General features: G+C 37.9%; 1 protein-coding gene across 3 annotated transcripts in view; it reads right to left on the reverse strand.

Annotated features, from left to right (window-relative positions):
• Nkain3 (Sodium/potassium transporting ATPase interacting 3) overlaps positions 1-23,385 on the reverse strand; it is a 696,335-nt gene that overhangs the window by 479,099 nt on the left and 193,851 nt on the right. The window lies entirely within an intron of this gene.

The raw sequence follows: 23,385 nt of genomic DNA on the forward strand, positions 1-23,385 counted from the left end.
GTCAGAAGCTGTTCTCTTTTCTATTATATCTAGGACTGCGGCCCAAGAAATGGTGCCACACACAGTTAAAGTGAGCCATCCCACCTATAATAATTGGTTTTATTGTTCAACTTGACAAGCTGGAGTTCTCACAGAGAAAGTAGCCTCAGTTGAGGAAATGCCTCCATGAGGTCCAACTGTAAGGAATTTTCAAATTAGTGAGCCAGTAAACAACACCCCTCCATGGCCTCTATATCAGCTTTTCCTTCCAGGTTCCTGCCTTGTACGAGTTCCAGTCCTGACTTCCTTTGATGATGAACAGCAATGTGGAAGTGAAAGCTGAAAAATCCTTTCCTCCTCAACTTACTCTTGGTCATGGTTTTCTTTACAGCAATAGAAGTACTGACTAGGACAAATTGATACCAGGAGTTGGGTAGTCCTGTGACATCCTGACCATGTCTTTGGTAGGACTGGTTGGGCTAGAAGATCCATTGGGTATAAGGAGCAAAGTGGGATGCTCAGTAGGAGTTTGGAAGATAATGTTGAGAACAGTGTAGAAGATGGGAGCCTTTTTACGCTGTGGGTTTTATTGCTGTGAAGAGAAGCCATGGCTGTAGCAACTCATATAAGGATGACATTTAATTAGGCTAGCTTATCATTCAGAGCTTTGGATCATTATCATCATGGTGGGATGCATGCAGTGTGCAAGCAGATACAGTGCTGAAGGAACCAAGAGATCTACATCTTAATCCACAGGCAGCAGAAGGAGACTTACCACAGTGGTCACAGCTTAAGCATAGGAGACCTCTAGGCCTGCCCCTACAGTGACACACTTCCTCCAAAAAGACAACATCTACTCCAACAAGGACATACCTCCTAATAGTGCAAGTCCCCCCCATAGGTCAAGCATTGAAACACATGACTCTATGGGGACCATACGTATTTAAACTAGCATACACAGCACATAAACTATACTTCTGTGGAAGTGTTAATGTAAAGCACAAACATAACGAGCAATAAGATAGAGACAAGCTCTATTGCAGACTCATGGAGGACAGGAGAGAACAAGGATGACAGCCTAGGTAGCCTGAAAATAATGCCTCTCCCACTGTGATGGTTTATATATGCATAAACCAGGGAGTGGCACTATTAGGAGATGTGGTTTTGTTGGAGTAGGTGTGTCACTGTGGGTGTGGGCTTTTATACCTTTGTCCTAAATGCCTGGAAGTAAGTGTTCTACTAGCAGCCTCCAGATGAAGATGTAGAACTCTCAGCTCTTCCTGCACCAGGCTGCCTGCCTGGATGCTGCCATGTTCCCGCCTTAATGATAATGGGCTCAACCCCTGAACCTATAAACCAGGGAAAGCAAGCCACTAAGTAACATCCTACCATGGCCTCTACATCAGATCCTACTTTGTGACCTGTTTGAGTTCCAGTCCTGACTTCCTTTGATGATGAACAGAAATGTGGAAGTGTAAGCTGAATAAAGCCTTTCCTCCCCAACTTGCTTCCTGGTCCTGCTGTTTTGTGCAGGAATAGAAACCCTGACTAAGACATACACTCATTTTTGTTAAAAAGAAAAGGAAAGTAATTTATCATAAAGTGTTCTACTAATAAACATATTTTGTGATGGTTGCTGTCCATCATCAACTTGACAGGATCTAGAATCACTTACAAGACAAGGCTCCAAACAAACCTGTTAAAAATTATCTAGATCATGTAGGAAAAAAGGGCTTAATTGTTAATTGTGTGTGGCATTATTTTATATGGGTTGGGATTCGGGACTAAATAAAAAGGCAAAAGCAAGCTAATCATGGGCATCTATTGCTTTTGTCTTCAGATTGGAGCACGATGGGACCAGTTGTTTCAACTTCTCACCTCTCACGAAGGACTACACAGTTGGACTGTGATCCAAAATAAACAAATTCTCTCTTGATTTGTTTTTGTTCTCTTTGCTTTAATCCACAGAATCAGGAAAACTAAGACAAACTCTTTTTCCTTTTATTCCTTTCTGTTCTTCATTATTGTGCTTCATTTTTGTCTATTATATTTTTATCTGGGGCTGAAGTAAATATGTTCTAGCATGAAATTACTGACTCTGTAGTTACGGCTCTATTTTATAGTCATTGTTACAAGATTTTAATAGACATTGTTAACCCACGATATTCTATCTGGGTGGATATTTGACATTTTCTGGCTACCAGTTCTTGAGGTCATTCCTTACCAGTTCTTAGCTTCTACTCTGTTAATGATAGCCACCAGGAGAAAGGATTCAAATACATTTACAAAGTGTATGTACAAAGACTGCCTTATGAGCCACTTGAGCTCAGTCTCCAGAATGGTTCTCCTACCAGTTTGTCCTCCTTGATTTAGTACTTTTTAAAAATTGTGCTCATAACTCATTGGTGTCTTTAAGGAGGGTTTATGGTTTTATGTTTGTTTGTAGATCTGCCTGGCGTCATTCCTTTTAACACAGTGTTGATGACACCCCTGCACTCTTCCTCCTGAGGAGAACCCTGCAAACATTTTAATTGTTTACAGTGGGAAATAGAGCGACACTAGTCACATGTTAGCTGACAGTAGGTGATGAAAAGCCTTTGGTCATGTGGAGGTTTGATGCCCTAGTGTAGGGTTATTCTGGAGCAGTGGGGTGGCAGTGGGTGGGTGGAAGGGGAGTACCCTCATAGAGGCAAAGGAGAGGGAGGAGAGTGCAGACTGAATGGGAGTGTGTGTGGAGAGGTAATCAGGAAGCAGAATATCATTTGAGAGGTAAAGGACAGGAATGTTGAAAAAAGAAGTAGGTCTGCCAGATCAAACATGAACTAACTAAACCTTTGTTTTCAATATATAAGAAGCAATGTTTGTGCTTGTAAAAGTTCATCTCTGATATTGCATGATGTGACTGCTTCTGCTACTCTAATAAATCTATGAGATGATCAGCTGATAAAGAAAAACAATCTAGATATTTCTGCTCATGTGCAGTTAACCTTGGTACTTTGGAGGTAGTTAGAACGAAACGTGCTATGGTAGAGTCTACAATGAAGCAAAAAGCCTTTTACCTCATGGTAGTCAGGAAGCAAAAAAGAGACTACATTTGCAATCCTCCTCAAACACATGCCCCTTATGACCTAAAGACATACTAGAGGACCCACATCATAAAGGCTTCACCACTTCCCACAAGTTTTACAAAGTACATCTAAGTCTTTAACATATGGCTTTTGGGGTTCACTTGAGCATATGGAATACACTTAAAATAAAACAACTTATTTATTTGAAATGTGAACTTACCTGAGTGCCTTGTATTTTTATTTGCTAAACTTGTGCCTAACAATAAAAATCTAATAATAGGGTGTGGGGAATGGCAAAAGAAGAATGCTAAGATTAAGTTCCTCCATAAGGAGGGGTCAGGTTGTTCAAAGATTAGCAATAATGTACATTCAGGTTAATAGTAGGAGTAATGGTCAGAGAGGGTGAAGTCAAAACCCCTGAAAATTCTCAGCTGCAATCTCCGAAGATCCGACTGTTTTCTTGGCGAAGACAAATAGGAAAGACTCTCTCAAAATCTCTCATTTTGACCCCTTTAAAGGTAATGTAGCAGTAAGAATCAATTTTATGGTTTAGGTCTTCCACAGAGAAGGCCTTTTCAGATTTTATGGGGCTTTTTGCTTCAATAAGATCCATTTTCCTTTTTATGTTTTTCTTTGGGTTTTTACAGTCCTCCTTTGCTCAGGATAAAAATGATGATGGCTCTAACATAAGAATGTGCCACAAATAAGATTTTCTATTACTGGCAGATGAATGAAAACCTGGATGGTGTAGAAACTGACAAAGGCCAAACAATAGATTCGTAGCCATTCCGTTTGCACTTCGGTACAAATTACAAGTCGTCTTCCCAAGTCCTTCAGAATCTAAGGCCTGCCAAGAGCCAGTTAACTACTCTGACAGCTGAAGGGAGAGCAGCAGAAGGCTCAGCTTTTGAATGAGTAAGTGGTATTTAAGTTGAGTAAATGGGGAGTCAGAAAGCAGCAGTGAGCAGGGGTAGACGCCAAGCAGGGAGTATTGCTTTGAATGCTTATTTGATGTCAGAACCCTCCACAGCAAGCATATACTGACACACATGTTTTAAAGTACAGGACTGCAAGTGGCAGTAGCAGGCATCTGTTACGGTTGTGTTGGAAGTGCTTACCCAGCCGTGATTGCAGTTGGCCCTGAAATGTCTTTCTCTACTTTTTACCAGTAGTCAAGGCATGGAGGGTTGAATGCTGGCTGCTCATTGCTATGAATGATTGAGTACCAGGTTAAGCAACTTTTATTGACATGCCAAACACTTTCTTATGTTACTTCATTGACTGTTCTTATAACTGTCACTATGTAGTGCTATTTTTATTTTTGAGAAAACAAAGACAGAGCATCTTGTCCATGACTCCCACTCAGGCGTGTGGTTGATTGCTGCATTACTGTGTCAGAGCACAGCATTGCCTTTCTGTCCTGCACCTTCAGCTTTCTGTAGCGAAGCCCCACTTCCATTCTCAATTCTGTAAAAAATTAAAAACCCTGTATTTTCATTCTCAAACAAGGATCGTATCCTTTGTCCAACTGTGTCAAAACACCACAGGTGACAGGCTGGGCTGCCCTGTCCTATTTCATAGGAGACACCTATCTGAACAGTCTGCACCACTAATCTTAGTGAGTCAGGGGTAGAAAGTACCATTTACACGTGAACCTTCGGATTTAAAGAAAAGTGCTTTTCTGCTTTTCATGTTGGATTTTCTCATTCATATAGAATTTTCTTCAAAAGAAATCTAATATGTGCAAAAAAGTTATCTTACAGATACCTCTAATGTTTTATACTACACACAAGATTTTCCATCTAAAAACAGTAGCAGATAGTTACAAATAGAGCTTAGAAGACATTCCCAATGTTAGTTACAGAAGAAAGTCTATGTAATCATCACCAAGGTGGAAGAGCTGTTAATATATTGCTATTTGATACAGATCATTTGTTAGAAGAAATAAAATTTTATAGATGCTGCTGGATTGCACTCCTATTGCTTACCCAGTTGAATCTCACCAGCCACTCTGCTGAAGGTAATGTGACCTGTTCTATGCAGGTTCTGGAGTGAATACTGAATGACCCTGCTCAACCATGAAGAACATCTCCTTGTTTTAAAGGTTAATACATCTAGAATCCTATCACACAGCTTTTTACAGTTATAATATGCTTTTAACCTAATTTTATGGATATCTACAAGGGAGCAAGATAAGTCCAGGACAGAGGTCTGAGGCTCCACTGAGTGGCTGAGCTCTCTAGTAAGCCCAGACTTTGAAAACCACCCAATTCGGCATGTTCCTATCATGTGATTTATTCATTCAGTGCAATTCTATCAATACTATCCAGCAGTTAAAATAAATCAACAAAAGCTGCATATAGCTATAGAATTTAAACCATTTTAAAGCGCATAAACCAAAGAAAGCAATGAATATAAAGTGCATTTTTGTGACAGTAGCTTTCTGTTTGATTTTTAAAAATTAATCAAAATATTGAATGATTCAGTCCATAAATTTCTTAGTGTTACCATTATGGGGATTAAAGCAACATTGCAGTGGTTTTTTTCTCCCTTCTTCTGTACCTTCAGTTTATATTTTGGATTTTCTAAATGCCTTAGTGGAAAGATACAGGGTGTAATTACACAATAAATTGTATGAACTTGGCATCAAACTGTCATCCAGTCCCTCTTAGTGACTTTGCTAAAACCTTGGGAAAATATACCCATTCCCTATTCCTTTAAAATGGTTCCCACCTGCCAAACTTGTGTTTAGTATTAGATTTAGAGTGCCTCTCTGAATCTTGGTCTCTCTCATTCTTTTGTTTTATCAAGTTAATTCTTAAAAGACTGGATAGCTCATCTGTATGCAAGTCTGATTTTCCAAACTGGCAGCTCTAACTACTACAGCATTTGAATTGCCATCTATAGATGACAGTAAATTACTTTCTGTATTACCTTCAAACTATTAAAGCTACAGCCCACTGCAATAATGCATGGACCCATATTGCTGCTGTCAGTAGGTACTCAATCAATAAAACAAGATTGTTCAGTATTTCAGCATAGCCCAAGTCTCCTAAGGTAATGGTAGCATGAGATATTTGATAAATATACTCAGTAAAGCCTTCAGTAGTAAAGAAGGAATTGCTTTGCATTGGCACTTGCAAAGCATTCCAGTGCCTGGACTCCTCAGAGATAATACTCTGCTAAAGAAATTATGGTTGAATCTGGTGAGGAAGTTATATATGAGTCAGATAAAAAGCACGAGGGTACTCAATTGGACTGACAATAAAAGCCACTCTTTTTCTGTTCTTCCAGAGTAGGTAAGAATAGCCTGTTTTTTTCCAGTACGTAGTAGACTTCTTTTATAGAAATTATCACAACTCTGAGTATGCAATTTTGTAGATATTCAAGCAAAGTTTATTTGATTTGTTAGCCCGTAAGCTTATGGGAAGAATGTACCTATCTTGTGTTAAATGTTTGCAGGGCAAAACATGCTCCTTATATACAGTTTTAAATTGTTTACTCTTTTAAGTCGCATGATAAAATTTTATACCCTCCACTTTGTTCCAATCAGGACATGATTAAACGTTGTCCACTGTGCTCATGCTGTGTGCTACCTCTATTCACTGATCTCTGGAGACCCATTCTAGTCAACCAATCCACGATTTGACAGCATAGTGCTGTTTTAAGTACTCCACACCCCTGCCTTTTTATCTTAGCAATGGCCAGAAAGTACAAAAGTAGTAACTGTGCTTTCCATATGTAAAAGACAAGCCACAAAGTGCTTTCCTGATTTTTAAACTGAAGAACTGATGGATATCATATGCTGAGTTTATAATATCTATAGTTAGAAAAAATGGAATTGTGTGCTTTCTGTAGTCTTAGACATAGACCTTGAATTCCTATCCATGAATAAAAGGACAACTGCTGTGGATGAATGTGAAGATGGAACCCATCTTTTTGTGTCTCTGTCCCACCTATGGCCAGTCTGACAGAACGACATGCTAGTGAGTTGAGTGCAAAGTTAAGAACCCAGGTTCAAATTGGGACCATTAGCTTCATACTTGAATGAATTGCTTATGTCCTGTAAGACTGGCAAACTAATATAACTTTCCTGAACTATTGTTGTTCCAAAACCACAGTGAAGATGGTTTGCGAGCTGTTTTAAAGGATGGGAAAAGTCTCACTACGTGTTGTCTAGTATTACCATTATTATTCACAATTAGACGATCTGCCTAAGAAATTTGCTGAGTCAACAAAAATTAGAGGCACAATGCTAAGTAAGCTCTAGCTATTAGCATGGGTTAGGAAGGGTTCTCATTTCAGAGATCAGATGTCTCAGAGGGGATCATTAACATAACTTAGAAAATAACCTGGCTCATAATCCATGCTCACACCAAGGTGAACTGTATAGAGACGGTGGTGAAATTATGCTAGGTAAGAATAAATTTCACTGTAACGAGTAATGGAGAAATCCAATAGAACTTTACTAAGTTTTACAAAAAGGGCCATGTTACTTAGAGTGAATTGAGACTGTTTTAAAAGGCTAGCAATGAGGGACGAAATAAGCTGAAGGCTGTCAAACCCATTCTGGGGCTCCTTTTTGCTGTCAGTGAGGTTATCCATGAACATACGTCTGACAATTAGAATTAAACTCCTACATGCATTGTAAAGGTGGTGTAGCTGTAATACATGTATTCGATCACAATTAAATAAACTCCAAACAGAAACTCCAAATACTACAGAGCTTGCAGTGATGTACTGTGTACAATTAGTAAAGGTAGTTAATCCCTGTGATCTGGTCCAATAAATGCTAGAGCACATCTGTTGCCAGTGTTAAATTATATCTTTAGCACACCTCAGGGAACAGCCTTTCTCTTACCTTGGGAAGACCATATGTAACCTCAAGAAGGCACATCTTCTTCTAAAAAGCAGTGCTTTCCCAGGACTTGTTCATCATCCCTGACCTGGATTAAATCCCATGATACTTAGGTAAGAAAAAAGGTCCTCCTGAGACAAATCTACCTTTATGTTCAAAACTCAGAGCTTGTTGCTATATGTCCTGTATTAATTACACTTAGACAAAGTAACAGATGGTAAATAAATATAGCAGTGAAGAAAAGTATCCATCTCAAAGTCATATAGACATGTATTCAATGGACGAGGCATTAATTGAACACCAAAGTGATACTTCTTGATATAAATAAAGTCACCTACAGAAAAGATGTCAAAAGATTTCTGAGTGAGATCTAGACTTTCCAAATCATCTCACTCCCAAGTTTTATAAGTTCAAAATTACAAAATAAGCCCAATGCTTTTGTTGCTTCTCTGTAGACTACAAATAAATTTGTAACCAAGACAATTATGTTTTGAATCAAGAAATTTTTATAAACATACTACACTAATCAAAACTTTACATGAAGCCATTTGACAATGATCTAAACTGGCTATACGAGATGAGGCTAGAATTCATTCTCCTTGCATAATTGCTGATTATAACTATGGTTTCATTGATTAAAAAATATTTTGTGAGAATTTCTTCAACTTCCTCTCTCCTAAGGAGTAGATCATCTATTTATTGTGACCGATTTTCCCAGATACAAAGAAATAATGTGAAAGCAACACTGTCTGAAAAGTTATTTGTGTGAGGTGTGGGATAAGAGGGCGTAGGCAGCTTTGCAGCTAGAGGTCAGTAAGACGAGAAGGACAGGTCCTGGGACCTGAATTCTCGGTAGTATTTACAAAACACAACTGCACTGTGCCTGTTCTCTGCAGAGAAGGAACAAAGTCATGCAATGTCTCAAAGTCCATGTTAGGAGTTGTCTTTTAGTTAAGTCCAAAGGAAAGCCATTTGAAGAATGGAGACAAATAAATAAATGATCTGTTTAACCTTTTAATATGAACATGTATATGGTATTTGAAGTTAGTATTAATCAAATCAGTTGCCTGACTCTGGACTTAGATTGATTGTGTCATTGCTGAATCTCTGTCATTGAACAAAATACACGGTACTAAATAACTGAAATACTGGCTGTGTTTCTGAAGGGAGCAATGGAGTCAGGGAAAAAGCTTTCCTTCTACATAGATATATTGAAACATTTCTGATACACTTAAGCCAAAGTAGACAAGAAGTCTTTAAAGTTGTAATTATTATTTATAGTCAGGAATGTAATTAGCTTCCAAACATGTTCTCTTTATAAAAGTTTTATCCTTTAGTTTTGTGAAGATTCTCTATTTATGTATTATTTCTTCTGATTAATATACATATTTGCTATAAATCTCAATTTGAAGAGGAAATAACACTATATATATTTAAATTCATAAGGATATATATAGATATCATTATGGTATAGTATTACAATGTATACAACAATGGTAACCCAACAAATATACCATAGATGTAGGAACTTTTATGCAATTAGATTGAATAATCCTTTCAGCCCATTAAAATGTTGAAGCTTATGTGTTCTCCAAAAAGGAAGCTCTAAAATAAAAATATCATTTCATGTTTCAAAATGCTTCCTACATCAATCATTAAAAAGTTGTCTACACAGACTGTCATATGCCTAATAGTAGAGTAAATATACTCTTCAGGTGCTATTGTACATTAAATTTTTTTTTACCAACAGACAGGGATGATAATTTCAGAAAAAAATTTCAAATTTTCTTTTCTCGTTGACTTTCCTATTAGAGATTATTGGTCATGTTTTCATTATCATAAATAATCTAGAAAATGCATTTATAAAGGGTAAAAGGTGCCCGTTCCTTATTATTCTGGGAGATTTCATCCATGACCAATTAATTAGCCTAGCTCCCCTGGGTCTACAGCAGTACCCCATGGCAGAACCGTTTGGCAATGAAACCCATTGAGTTTATGCCTAGAAACAAAAGCAAGATAGGACATGACTCAGGTCTCCTGTTTGACATGGCTGATGACATACAACTTCCTGAGGGAACTCACCTGTTAAAGCTTCACCACCTTACAAGTACTTCACTGCAAATCAAATTTTCAACACACATGGCTTAGGATGATATTTTAGAAACAAACTATAGGAGATAGATAATTTATACCTTATATCTATTTCAAGGCATGATATTTAATTAATATATTTATGTATATGATGTGTCATTGTTATTAAGAGTCAGGTGTGAGCAATTAGAAGGTTAGACAAATTTGGTTTCCAAAAGTATTAATGTATAGGGATTTTCATAATTCATCATAAAATAAGAATTTCCAATGCAAAAGATCAATCCTTGTGATCCATGTATGACGACAGATTTACCTCTAAACTATATTCCTTCTGAATTATTATTTCTCATTATTGGAAATTTTTGAAAATTATAGATATATTTATTTGTATTGGACGTACGACTGACATGGGCTAGAATTATAGTTCTAAGGCACTAAGACTTGACTTATATATAATGGAATCAATAATTTTTTCACTTTTTTCTATATAAATCCAATGATAGGCTTGCTTAGATTTGTGATAAAAAATGTTCTTATCAAAAGTAATTATATTGATGAAGCCAAGAAGTGCATGCTGACAGGAACCTGATATAGCTGTCTGCTGAGAAGCTTGGCCAGAGCATGACAAATACAGAGGCAAATGCTGGCAGCAAACCACTGGACTGAGAACAGGGTTCCTGTTGAAGGAGTTAGAGAAAGGATTGAAGGAGCTGAAGGGATTGGTAACCCCATAAACATAACAATACCAACCAACCAGAGCTCCCAGGGACTAAACCACTACCCAAAGACTACACAACGGACAGACTCATGGTTCCAACTGCACATATAGCAGCGGATGGAATTGTTGGGCACCAGTGGAAGGACAAGCCCTTGGTCCTGCCAAGGTTGGATCCCCAGTGTAGCAGAATGTCAAGGTGGGAAGCAGGGTGTTGGAGAGGGGGAATACCCTTATAGAAGAAGTGAGGAGGATGGGATGGGGATGGGATATGGATCGTAAATCAGGAAAGGGAATAACTTTTGAAATGTAAATAAAAAATATCCAATAAAAAAGAAGTAATTACAGGACTAAAGAGATTCCTCAGAGGGTAAAGGCAGTTGCCGCACAAGCTTGAAAATCTAAGTTCAATCTTAAAACCCACAAAAAGGCAAAAGGACAGAAACAAATCATTCTGAGCTTCACGTGTGAACGCTCACAACCAATTATGCATATACATGCATTATGAAGTATAAATTTTCCTTATTTTGAATATTGTACCATGATAATTGTGTTAGTCAGGGTTTTACTGCTGGGAACAGACACCATGAGGCAACTCTTATAAAGACAACATTTAATTGGAGCTGGTTTACAGGTTCAAAGGTTTAGGTTTAATGACAATAACATTAATGTCAGAAATAATTATTTTTACCATCACTATTAATAATTATTCTTTAAAGAGAACAATGATTTTTGGAGATTTCTGAATGCATTAATTTGGCAATATTTATTTGATATAGTTTCTAAACATTGGAACAAATTCCATTTAATTTGATGATATATATATATATATATATATATATTATAGAAGAAGTGGAAGAGGATGTTCTGTTTTCATTATATATATATAGAACAAAGGGAGTAGCCATATACTGTAAGATAAATTGTCTTTATTTATAACATCATATATCATTGTGATGTTTTGTATATGTCCTACTCAGGGAGTAACCCTGGTGGAGTAGGCGTGACCTAGTTGGAGTGGTGTGTCACTCTGGCTGTGGGCTATCAGACCTCATTCCAGCTACCTGGAAGTGAATATTCTGCTAGTAGCCTCCAGATGAAAATACAGAACTCTCAGCTCTTCCTGCACCATGCCTGCCTAGACACTGCCATGTTCCTGCCTTTTTGATAATGAACTAAACCTTTGAACCTGTAAACCAGCTCCAATTAAATGTTGTTTTTATAAGAGTTGCCTCATGGTGTCCGTTCCCAGCAGTAAAACCCTAACTAACACAATTATCATGGTACAATATTCAAAATAAGACAAATTTATACTTCATAATTAAATTCCACACTTTACTTATTTCATTAATTTTCTCATAACATTCTATTTCTGTTCCAGTATATATGCAATTTTTAATTAGCAATATACATCAAATTATGTACAAAGTAATAGAATTTACATATAAAGTAGAGTACTCAGGGACCAAGAAGGAGCTTCAGAGGCAAAGAGAACAAACACATTCACTAGGAGTTAGGATAACTTTTAAAGTTCTGACATTATTTTAGATACCAAAAAGAGCAAATACAACGTTACAAGTTTTCACAACAAATCAGCATTCGACAGTCCCTTGGTGCATTTTAGGATGCTTTTGTGTTTCTGTGACAGGAATTAGAAGGCCCCATGTTGGGATATAATGTAGAACACTGTAGAAAATTACCATCTAAGTGCTTCTGTACTTTTGATATGTAGGAGAGAATAGCCTTGTTGGGGCACCAGTGGAAGGGGAAGCCCTTGGTCCTACCAAGGTTGGACCCCCAGTGCAGGGGAATATGGGGGGCAGTAAGGGGGATGTATAGCGGGAACACTCATGTGGGGGAGGAGGAGGGAAGGGAATGGGGGCTTATGGACAGGAAACCAGGAAGGGGAATAACATCTGAAATGTAAGTAAAGAAATATATCTAATAAAATTTTTTAAAAATTAAATATCTCTATTAATTGTCAGGAAGAATGGTTCTGTGCCTAAAATATATCCCAAGTTTACCACTCTTTTTATGTAATTATAATAGGTTTAGCTCACCTATTGCACACTTTTGTTGTTCCTATCAATACAGACACAATAGTAACTCAATTGAATTACAAAAAATGAATTAAAATGTTGGGTGTGACTTATAGAGATGGCTGAGCAGTAAAGAGGTCACATAGCTCTTATAGAGGATTGGGGTTGGACTCCCACCACCTATAATCAGGCAGAGAACAACAGCCCATAACCCCACCTCCAGACCTGTTGATGCTCATTTATGGCTTCCACACACACACTTGCATGTACACACATATACACATGCACTTGCATACACATACACACACACACACACAAACACACACACACACACACACAGAGAGAGAGAGAGAGAGAGAGAGAGAGAGAGAGGCAGAGACAGAGACAGAGACAGAGACAGAGTCAGAAAGAGAAGAAAGGGAGGAGAGATGGAGAGAGGCAAGGAGGGAGGAGAGATGGAGAGAGGCAAGGAGGGAGGAGAGAAAAGGACAAATTAAAATAAAAAAAAATTAAAAATGCTAGGCCTCACCTTAAGAAGTTCAGATTTTAAAATAAGGGGCAGAAAGATAACGTAGTTCTTTTTTTTACTGGTTATTTTATTTATCTACATTTCAAATATTTTCCCACTTCCCAGTTTCCCCTCAACCCCCCATTACATCCCCCTCCCTCCCCACTGCTTCTATTACAGTGCCCCAACACCTACCCATTCCTATCTCACTGCCCTAGCATCCCCCTAGGTTGGGGCATGGAGCCTCCACAGGACCAAGGACCTCCCCTCCTATTGATACCAGATATAAATAGATAAATATGAGAATTTGCATAAGGCTTGAACCTGCACATTTACTGAAGATTTTGAGAACACATGAATGGGATAAAGCAGTTAGATTTGTGGGTTCTAAGTACCATGCGAGCAAGTCATTCATTCTAGGAAGAAAGAATGCTGTGCATCAGGCTTGCATACAGATCCATCAGAGGATGCAGAGCATGTGGCTTGCAAAATAGCCTGTTGCTTTGCAGTCCTAGATAATTGGTTTCTACATGGTTCAGCTTATCCTCAGAAACCAGAATCTAGTAACTTAGACTTTAAACTAAACAGACTCTTGATTATTGAGTACTCATTCACTGATATTCATTTTTTCTTTTAATATTCTGAGAATCAATAGATAGATAGATAGATAGATAGATAGATAGATAGATAGATAGATAAATGAGGGAGAGAGAGATCGATTTCCATCCTCTGGACAAAGATGCCCTATGATGCCAGTCTATAATTTCTCATCATTTTAAAAATAATAAGTCCACACAAGGAGAGGAAACAGATGAGTATTTTAGAAAATGTTTAATATAATGTGACAGCAGATTAATATTCCAATAGTATGATCAGCGGGACATAAGAATTTGTCCTAAAGTACTGACATTCTAAGATTTAAACTTGAGAATGAATGTAAAAATCTCAGTGTCATTCAACAAGTAATTAACACAAAAAATAAGCTAGCAACCAAATGCTATGTATTGCTAATGCCAATGAAAACCATCTGCATTCTCAATTCTAAACCTTGACCCCTGCACTGATTGATTTTGTACAGCACAGAAACTGCAAATTATGTCTCAATCTCAATTCATTCTAACCAGCTTTCTGTTGTACTTTAAGTTGACAGCATTGCTCTTAAATTAATGAAGAAAACTGGAAACATGAGAATAGGATTTTCACATGTTCTTGCCACCAACTACCCTCATACCCACATCTCTTCTTTAAAATGGACCTTGTATCTATCTACAAAAGATCATCTCTTTCTTTTTCTAATGCTCTTTAGTTTTCCTCTTTTGAATAAAAACATTTTATATCAAATTTTATTATGTATATTTAAGAAAAATTCAAGGACACCCTAGTGTACAGAACAAGTTCCAGTATAGCCAAACTGAGGAAGTAAAGAAAATCATTAAAACCAGAAAGCTTGTGAAGGTGTGAATGAATAAGAAGGTTCTGTTCTAACCCCAACGAGCAGTCAACATTAGTAGCTTTGAATAAGTGGTTTTGGCTTCAAAGATGAGGACAGAAGAACATGGTTATGGAACCTCTCTCCACAGCTAAGGAAAACCACTGAGGCCAGGTGTTTGTTTGGGGTGTCCTAGAGAGGCCACTGTGTGAAGCTCTGAAGGTGAAGCCTAGATTGCCATGGAGACTAAAGATATTAGAGATGTCAGAGCCCTGTGAATTTTGCTGTGGAAAACTGCTAACAGAGAGGGGGACTAGCCCAGGTAAAAGCAGAATGTGTTTCAGTCAACAAAGATTAAAGAAGTTCGAGATTTTAAGAACATTTTGACATTAGAAACAGAGATGCGTAGTTTGGAGTTTATCCAGTGGGATTTTTGTTCTTGCTTTGGTCAGGTATTCCCACGCTATGCTCCCTTTTAGAATGCGATATGTATCCTATGCCAATATATGTTGGATGTGTGAGAACTGATTTTCCCTTTTGATTTTACAGAGGATTACACTTAAGAAATTGCATGAGTCTCAGAAGAGATTTTGGATTTTGAAACAAGTTTTGAGATTTTTATAGACTATGGAAACTTTTGAAGTTGGACTAAATGCATTTATATTAGGATATGAGTATAAGCCCAAGGGGGCCAGGAAATGTAATGTGGTAGTTTGAATAAAAATGGCCCTGATAGGCCCACAGCATGTGGTAGTTTTAAGAAGTGTAGTCTTGTTGAAGGAGATGCAGCCTTGTTGAAGAAGTGTGTCGCTGGGGGCAGGCTTTGAAGTTTCAGGTGCTTGAATCAGGCCCAGTGTATTTCATTTTCTTCCTGCAGTCCATCAATCCTGACTTAGAGCTCCCAGTTCCTTCTTCAGTGCCTGTGTGCTTGTACGCTGCCCTGACAGTAATGGACTAAAGCTCTGAACATGTAAGGCAGTCTCAGTTAAATGTCTCCCTTATAAGAGTTGCCATGGTCATGGTGTGTCTTCATAGCAATAGAAATTCTCACTAAGAAAGCTAAGAACTAATTATAATTGTCAGAGAAAAAAAAGTTTATGATAAAAATAAATTTAAGCAATATCTATCCATTTGTCCAATTCTACATAAGACCAAAGAATGAAAACTTCACTCTGTAGAGAAGTTTACACCTAAGACATAAGGAATTAATAATCCCAGAAGAGCAATTCTAATATTGGTGGAAAGTTCACAAAATTACAACAGAATAATAGGAATGAATATACCCTGCTTATTCTAAACAATAACTCTCAATGTTAATGATCTTAATTGTCCCAATCAAAAAATAGATGAGCAAATTTGACTAGAAGAGCAAGATTGATCTTTTTATTGCATTAAAAGAAAACACCTCACTATCAAAGACATACATCACCTCAGTGTAAAAAGATGGAAAAAGGTTTTACAAGAAAATATACCCAACAAACACAAAAAGATAGCATTTTGACTAGCTAACAAAATAGAGTTCAAGCTCAAGCTTATCAGAAGAAATAAGGAAGGATACTACAAACTCATGGAAAACAAATTCCACCAAGAAGATTTTATAATTCTAAATATTTATGCAACAAACACAAGAGTACTTAATTCATAAATAAACAGAACTACAACAAAAATCACACATTGGCCATAAATCAGTGGTAGCAAATGACTTCCATACAACATCTCACAAATTGACATAAAATAAAATAAAAGCATAACAATCTCTAAAGTTAAAATAACCTCTTAAATCACATAGGCCTCACAGATATCTACAGAACATTCCACCCCAGTACTAAAGATTATATCTTCTCAACAGCTGATATGAGTTCTTCAAAATGGACCACATGTTAAGAGTCAACAGATAAAGAAATTAAAATAATACTGAGCCCTATCACAGCATATTGAGGCTGAATGCCACAAAAATAGAAAGAGTAAAAATATACAAACTCATGGAAGATGATGAATGATGAATGCATGAAGACAGAAATAAAGACGAAAACTTAAAACTGCTAAGAACTGAAAGAAAATGAAACACTACCTAACCAAACTTTTCAGACACAATGAAGGCAGTTCTGAAAGGCAATTCTTTTACACACACACACACACACACACACACACACACACACACACCCCAAAACTACAGGGAATCAATAAAATGAAGAGATGGTTCTTGGAGGAAATCAACAAGAATAAAAATCCATAACTAAATTAACTAAAATTCAGAGAAAGAAGATAAAAATTAATAAGATTAGGGATGGAATGAAAGACATTAAAACACTCATCAATTAAATTCAGAGAATAAAGAGAACATAATTTAAAATCTGCATTCCACCAAACTGGAAAACCTAAAAGAAACAGATGGATTTCTTGATGTACATGACCTACCAAAATTAAATCAAGATGAAATTAAAATATTAAATTAAACAAACCTATTAAATAGGTCTCCTGATGAAATAGTCAGAGCAATTAAAAATCTCTCAAGTAAGAATTGCTTGGGCCATGTGGATTTCCAAAGAGAATTCTACCAGGAAATTAAAGAACTAACTTTAATATCTAAAACAACATTCTTAACAATATATCACTTAATTTTCTGCTTCTTTAAAACCTTTCATTGTGCTTATCATAAACTGACATACCTGGATCTTCCTGGTTGCTGCCACCGCAGAGAGCTCGTGGGCAGCACCCCGCTAGCAAACTTGAGCCTCGGGACCACAGGTAAGACCAACTTTTCTGCTGCAAGAGACCTTCCTGGTAAACTCGGGACACACAGAGACAGAATTCCTCTAGGACCGGGCACTTCCTGTGTTTACCAGGAGTCCCACTCCCGCGGATCCTGGCCCGCAGCAGCTCTCTGCTCCCAGACCCTGTAGGAGAGAGACCTCACCGCCTGGTCAGGTGGGCACTCCTGAGGCTGCAGAGTGGAAGAGACCACTAACACTGCCCACCCCTGCCCACATCCCTGGCCCAAGAGGAAACTGTATAAGGCCTCTGGGTTCCCGTGGGGGAGGGCCCAGGAGCAGGCAGGACCCCTGCGCCTGAGACACCACCAGAACCTGAAGGAACAGACCGGATAAACAGTTCTCTGCACACAAATCCCGTGGGAGGGAGAGCTAAACCTTCAGAGAGGCAGACACGCCTGGAAAACCAGAAGAGACTGCACTCTGCACACATTACTGATTCCAGAGGAAAACACCAAACGCCATCTGGAACCATGGTACACTGAAGCTCCCGGAAACGGCAGCGCAGATCTTCCTGGTTGCTGCCACTGCAGAGAGCTCTTGGGCAGCACCCTGCGAGCGAACTTGAGCCTCGGGACCACAGGTAAGACCATCTTTTCTGCTGCAAGTGACCTGCCTGGTGAACTCAAGACACAGGACCACAGGAACAACTGAAGACCTGTAGAGAGGAAAAACTACACGCCCGAAAGAAGAACACTCTGTCCCCATAACTGGCTGAAAGAAAACAGGAAAACAGGTCTACAGCACTCCTTACACACAGGCTTATAGGACAGTCTAGCCACTGTCAGAAATAGCAGAACAAAGAAACACTAGAGATAATCTGATGGCAAGAGGCAAGCGCAGGAACCCAAGCAACAGAAACCAAGACTACATGGCATCATCGGAGCCCAATTCTCCCATCAAAACAAACGTGGGATATCCAAACACACCAGAAAAGCAAGATCTAGTTTCAAAATCATATTTGATCATGATACTGGAGGACTTCAAGAAAGACGTGAAGAACTCCCTTAGAGAAACACAGGAAAACATTAATAAATAAGTAGAAGCCTACAGAGAGGAATCGCAAAAATGCCTGAAAGAATTCCAGGAAAACATAAATAAACAAGTAGAAGCCCATAGAGAGGAGACACAAAAATCCCTGAAAGAATTCCAGGAAAACACAATCAAACAGTTGAAGGAATTAAAAATGGAAATAGAAGCAATCAAGAAAGAACACACGGAAACATTCCTGGATATAGAAAACCAAAAGAAGAGACAAGGAGCTGTAGATACAAGCTTCACCAACAGAATACAAGAGATGGAAGAGAGAATCTCAGGAGCAGAAGATTCCATAGAAATCATTGACTCAAATGTCAAAGATAATGTAAAGCGGAAAAAGCTACTGGTCCAAAACATACAGGAAATCCAGGACTCAATGAGAAGATCAAACCTAAGGATAATAGGTATAGAAGAGAGTGAAGATTCCCAGTTCAAAGGACCAGTAAATATCTTCAACAAAATCATAGAAGAAAACTTCCCTAACCTAAAAAAAGAGATACCCATAGGCATACAAGAAGTCTATAGAACTCCAAATAGATTGGACCAGAAAAGAAACACCTCCCGTCACATAATAGTCAAAACACCAAACGCACAAAATAAAGAAAGAATATTAAAAGCAGTAAGGGAAAAAGGTCAAGTAACATATAAAGGCAGACCTATCAGAATCACACCAGACTTCTCGCCAGAAAATATGAAGGCCAGAAGATCCTGCACTGATGTCATACAGACCCTAAGAGAACACAAATGCCAGCCCAGGTTACTCTATCCTCCAAAACTCTCAATTAACAGAGATGGAGAAACAGAGATATTCCATGACAAAACCAAATTTACAAAATATCTTTCTACAAATCCAGCACTACAAAGGATAATAAATGGTAAAGCCCAACATAAGGAGGCAAGCTATACCCTAGAAGAAGCAAGAAACTAATCGTCTTGGCAAAAAAACAAAGAGAAGAAAAGCACACAAACATAACCTCACATCCAAATATGAATATAACAGGAAGCAATAATCACTATTCCTTAATATCTCTCAACATCAAAGGCCTCAACTCCCCAATAAAAAGACATAGATTAACAAACTGGATACGGAACGAGGATCCTGCATTCTGTTGCCTACAGGAAACACACCTCAGAGACAAAGACAGACACTACCTCAGAGTGAAAGGCTGGAAAACAACTTTCCAAGCAAATGGTCAGAAGAAGCAAGCTGGAGTAGCCATTCTAATATCAAATAAAATCAATTTTCAACTAAAAGTCATCAAAAAAGATAAGGAAGGACACTTCATAGTCATCAAAGGAAAAATCCACCAAGATGAACTCTCAATCCTAAATATCTATGCCCCAAAAACAAGGGCACCTACATACGTAAAAGAAACCTTACTAAAGCTCAAAACACACATTGCACCTCACACAATAATAGTAGGAGATTTCAACACCCCACTCTCATCAATGGACAGATCATGGAAACCGAAATTAAACAGAGATGTAGACAGACTAAGTGAAGTCATGAGCCAAATGGACTTAACAGATATTTATAGAACATTCTATCCTAAAGCAAAAGGAAATACCTTCTTCTCAGCTCCTCATGGTACTTTCTCCAAAATTAACCATATAATTGGTCAAAAAATGGGCCTCAACAGGTACAGAAAGAAAGAAATAATCCCATGCATGCTATCGGACCACCAAGGCCTAAAACTGGTCTTCAATAACAATAAGGGAAGAATGCCCACATATACATGGAAATTGAACAATGCTCTACTCAATGATAACCTGGTGAAGGAAGAAATAAGGAAATTAAAAACTTTTTAGAATTTAATGAAAATGAAGGTACAACATACCCAAACTTATGGGACACAATGAAAGCTGTGCTAAGAGGAAAACTCATAGCGCTGAGTGCCTGCAGAAAGAAACATGAAAGAGCATATGGCAGCAGCTTGACAGCACACCTAAAATCTCTAGAACAAAAAGAAGCAAATACACCCAGGAGGAGTAGAAGGCAGGAAATAATCAAACTCAGAGCTGAAATCAACCAAGTAGAAAGAAAAAGGACCATAGAAAGAATCAAAAGAACCAAAAGTTTGTTCTTTGAGAAAATCAACAAGATAGATAAACCCTTAGCCAAACTAATGAGAGGACACAGAGAGTGTGTCCAAATTAACAAAATCAGAAATAAAAAGGGAGACATAACTACAGATTCAGAGGAAATTCAAAAAATCATCCGATATTACTATAAAAGCCTATATTCAACAAAACTTGAAAATCTGCAGGAAATGGACAATTTCCTAGACAGATAACAGGTACCGAAGTTAAATCAGGAACAGATAAACCAGTTAAACAACCCCATAACTCCTAAGGAAATAGAAGCAGTCATTAAAGGTCTCCCAATCAAAAAGAGCCCAGGTCCAGACGGGTTTAGTGCAGAATTCTATCAGACCTTCATAGAAGACCCCGTACCAATATTATCCAAACTATTCCACAAAATTGAAACAGATGGAGCACTACCGAATTCCTTCTATGAAGCCACAATTACTCTTATACCTAAACCACACAAAGACCCAACAAAGAAAGAGAACTTCAGACCAATTTCCCTTATGAATATTGACGCAAAAATACTCAATAAAATTCTGGCAAACCGAATCCAAGGGCACATCAAAACAATCATCCACCATGATCAAGTATGCTTCATCCCAGGCATGCAGGGATGGTTTAATATACGAAAAACCATCAACGTGATCCATTATATAAACAAACTGAAAGAACAAAACCACATGATCATTTCATTAGATGCTGAGGAAGCATTTGACAAAATTCAACACCCCTTCATGATAAAAGTCCTGGAAAGAATAGGAATTCAAGGCCCATACCTAAACATAGTAAAAGCCATATACAGCAAACCAGTTGCTAACATTAAACTAAATGGAGAGAAACTTGAAGCAATCCCACTAAAATCAGGGACTAGACAAGGCTGCCCACTCTCTCCCTACTTATTCAATATAGTTCTTGAAGTTCTAGCCAGAGCATTCAGACAACAAAAGGAGGTCAAGGGGATACAGATCGGAAAAGAAGAAGTCAAAATATCACTATTTGCAGATGATATGATAGTTTATTTAAGTGATCCCAAAAGTTCCACCAGAGAACTACTAAAGCTGATAAACAGTGGTTGGGTATAAAATTAACTCAAATACATCAGTAGCCTTCCTCTACACAAAAGAGAAACAAGCCAAGAACGAAATTAGGGAAATGACACCTTCATAATAGACCCAAATAATATAAAGTAACTCGGTGTGACTTTAACCAAGCAAATAAAAGATCTGTACAATAAGAACTTCAAGACTCTGAAGAAAGAAATTGAAGAACACCTCAGAAGATGGAAAGATCTCCCATGCTCATGGATTGGCAGGATTAATATAGTAAAAATGGCCATTTTACCAAAAGCGATCTACAGATTCAATGCAATCCCCATCAAAATACCAATCCAATTCTTCAAAGAGTTAGACAGAACAATTTGCAAATTCATCTGGAATAAAAAAAAACCCAGGATAGCTAAAACTATCCTCAACAATAAAAGGACTTCAGGGGGAGTCACTATCCCTGAACTCAAGCAGTATTACAGAGCAATAGTGATAAAAACTGCATGGTATTGGTACAGAGACAGACAGATAGACCAATGGAATAGAATTGAAGACCCAGAAATGAACCCACACACCTATGGGCACTTTATTTTTGACAAAGGAACCAAAACCATCCAATGGAAAAAAGATAGCATTTTCAGCAAATGGTGCTGGTTCAACTGGAGGTCAACATGTAGAAGAATGCAGATCAATCCATTCTTATCACCCTTTACAAAGCTTAAGTATCCAAGTGGATCAAGGACCTCCATATCAAACCAGATACACTCAATCTAATAGAAGAAAAACTAGGGAAGCATCTGGAACACATGGGCACTGGAAAAAATTTCCTGAACAAAACACCAATGGCTTATGCTCTAAGATCAAGAATCAAGAAATGGGATCTCATAAAACTGCAAAGCTTCTGTAATGCAAAGGACGCTGTGGTTAAGACAAAACGGCAACCAACAGATTGGGAAAAGATCTTTACCAATCCTACAACAGATAGAGGCCTTATATCCAAAATATACAAAGAACTCAAGAAATTAGACCGCAGGGAAACAAATAACCCTATTAAAAATGGGGTTCAGAGCTAAACAAAGAATTCACAGCTGAGGAATGCCGAATGGCTGAGAAACACCTAAAGAAATGTTCAACATCTTTAGTCATAAGGGAAATGCAAATCAAAACAACCCTGAGATTTCACCTCACACCAGTGAGAATGGCTAAGATCAAAAACTCAGGTGACAGCAGATGCTGGCGAGGATGTGGAGAAAGAGGAAAACTCCTCCATTGTTGGTGGGATTGCATACTGGTACAACCATTCTGGAAATCAGTCTGGAGGTTCCTCAGAAAATTGGACATTGAATGCGTGAGGATCCAGCTATACCTCTCTTGGGCATATACCCAAAAGATGCCCCAACATATAAAAAAGACACGTGCTCCACTATGTTCGTCACAGCCTTATTTATAATAGCCAGAAGGTGGAAAAAACCCAGATGCCCTTCAACAGAGGAATGGATACAGAAAATATGTTACATCTACAAAATGGAATATTACTCAGCTATCAAAAACAATGACTTTATGAAATTCGTAGGCAAATGGTTGGAACTGGAAAATATCATCCTGAGTGAGCTAACCCAATCACAGAAAGACATACATGGTATGCACTCATTGATAAGTGGCTATTAGCCCAAATGCTCGAATTACCCTAGATGCCTAGAACAAATGAAACTCAAGACGGATGATCAAAATGTGAATGCTTCACTCCTTCTTTGAAAG

The sequence above is a fragment of the Rattus norvegicus genome, chromosome 5 (assembly GCF_036323735.1).
Source record: "Rattus norvegicus strain BN/NHsdMcwi chromosome 5, GRCr8, whole genome shotgun sequence".
Classification (NCBI taxonomy): Eukaryota; Metazoa; Chordata; class Mammalia; order Rodentia; family Muridae; genus Rattus; species Rattus norvegicus.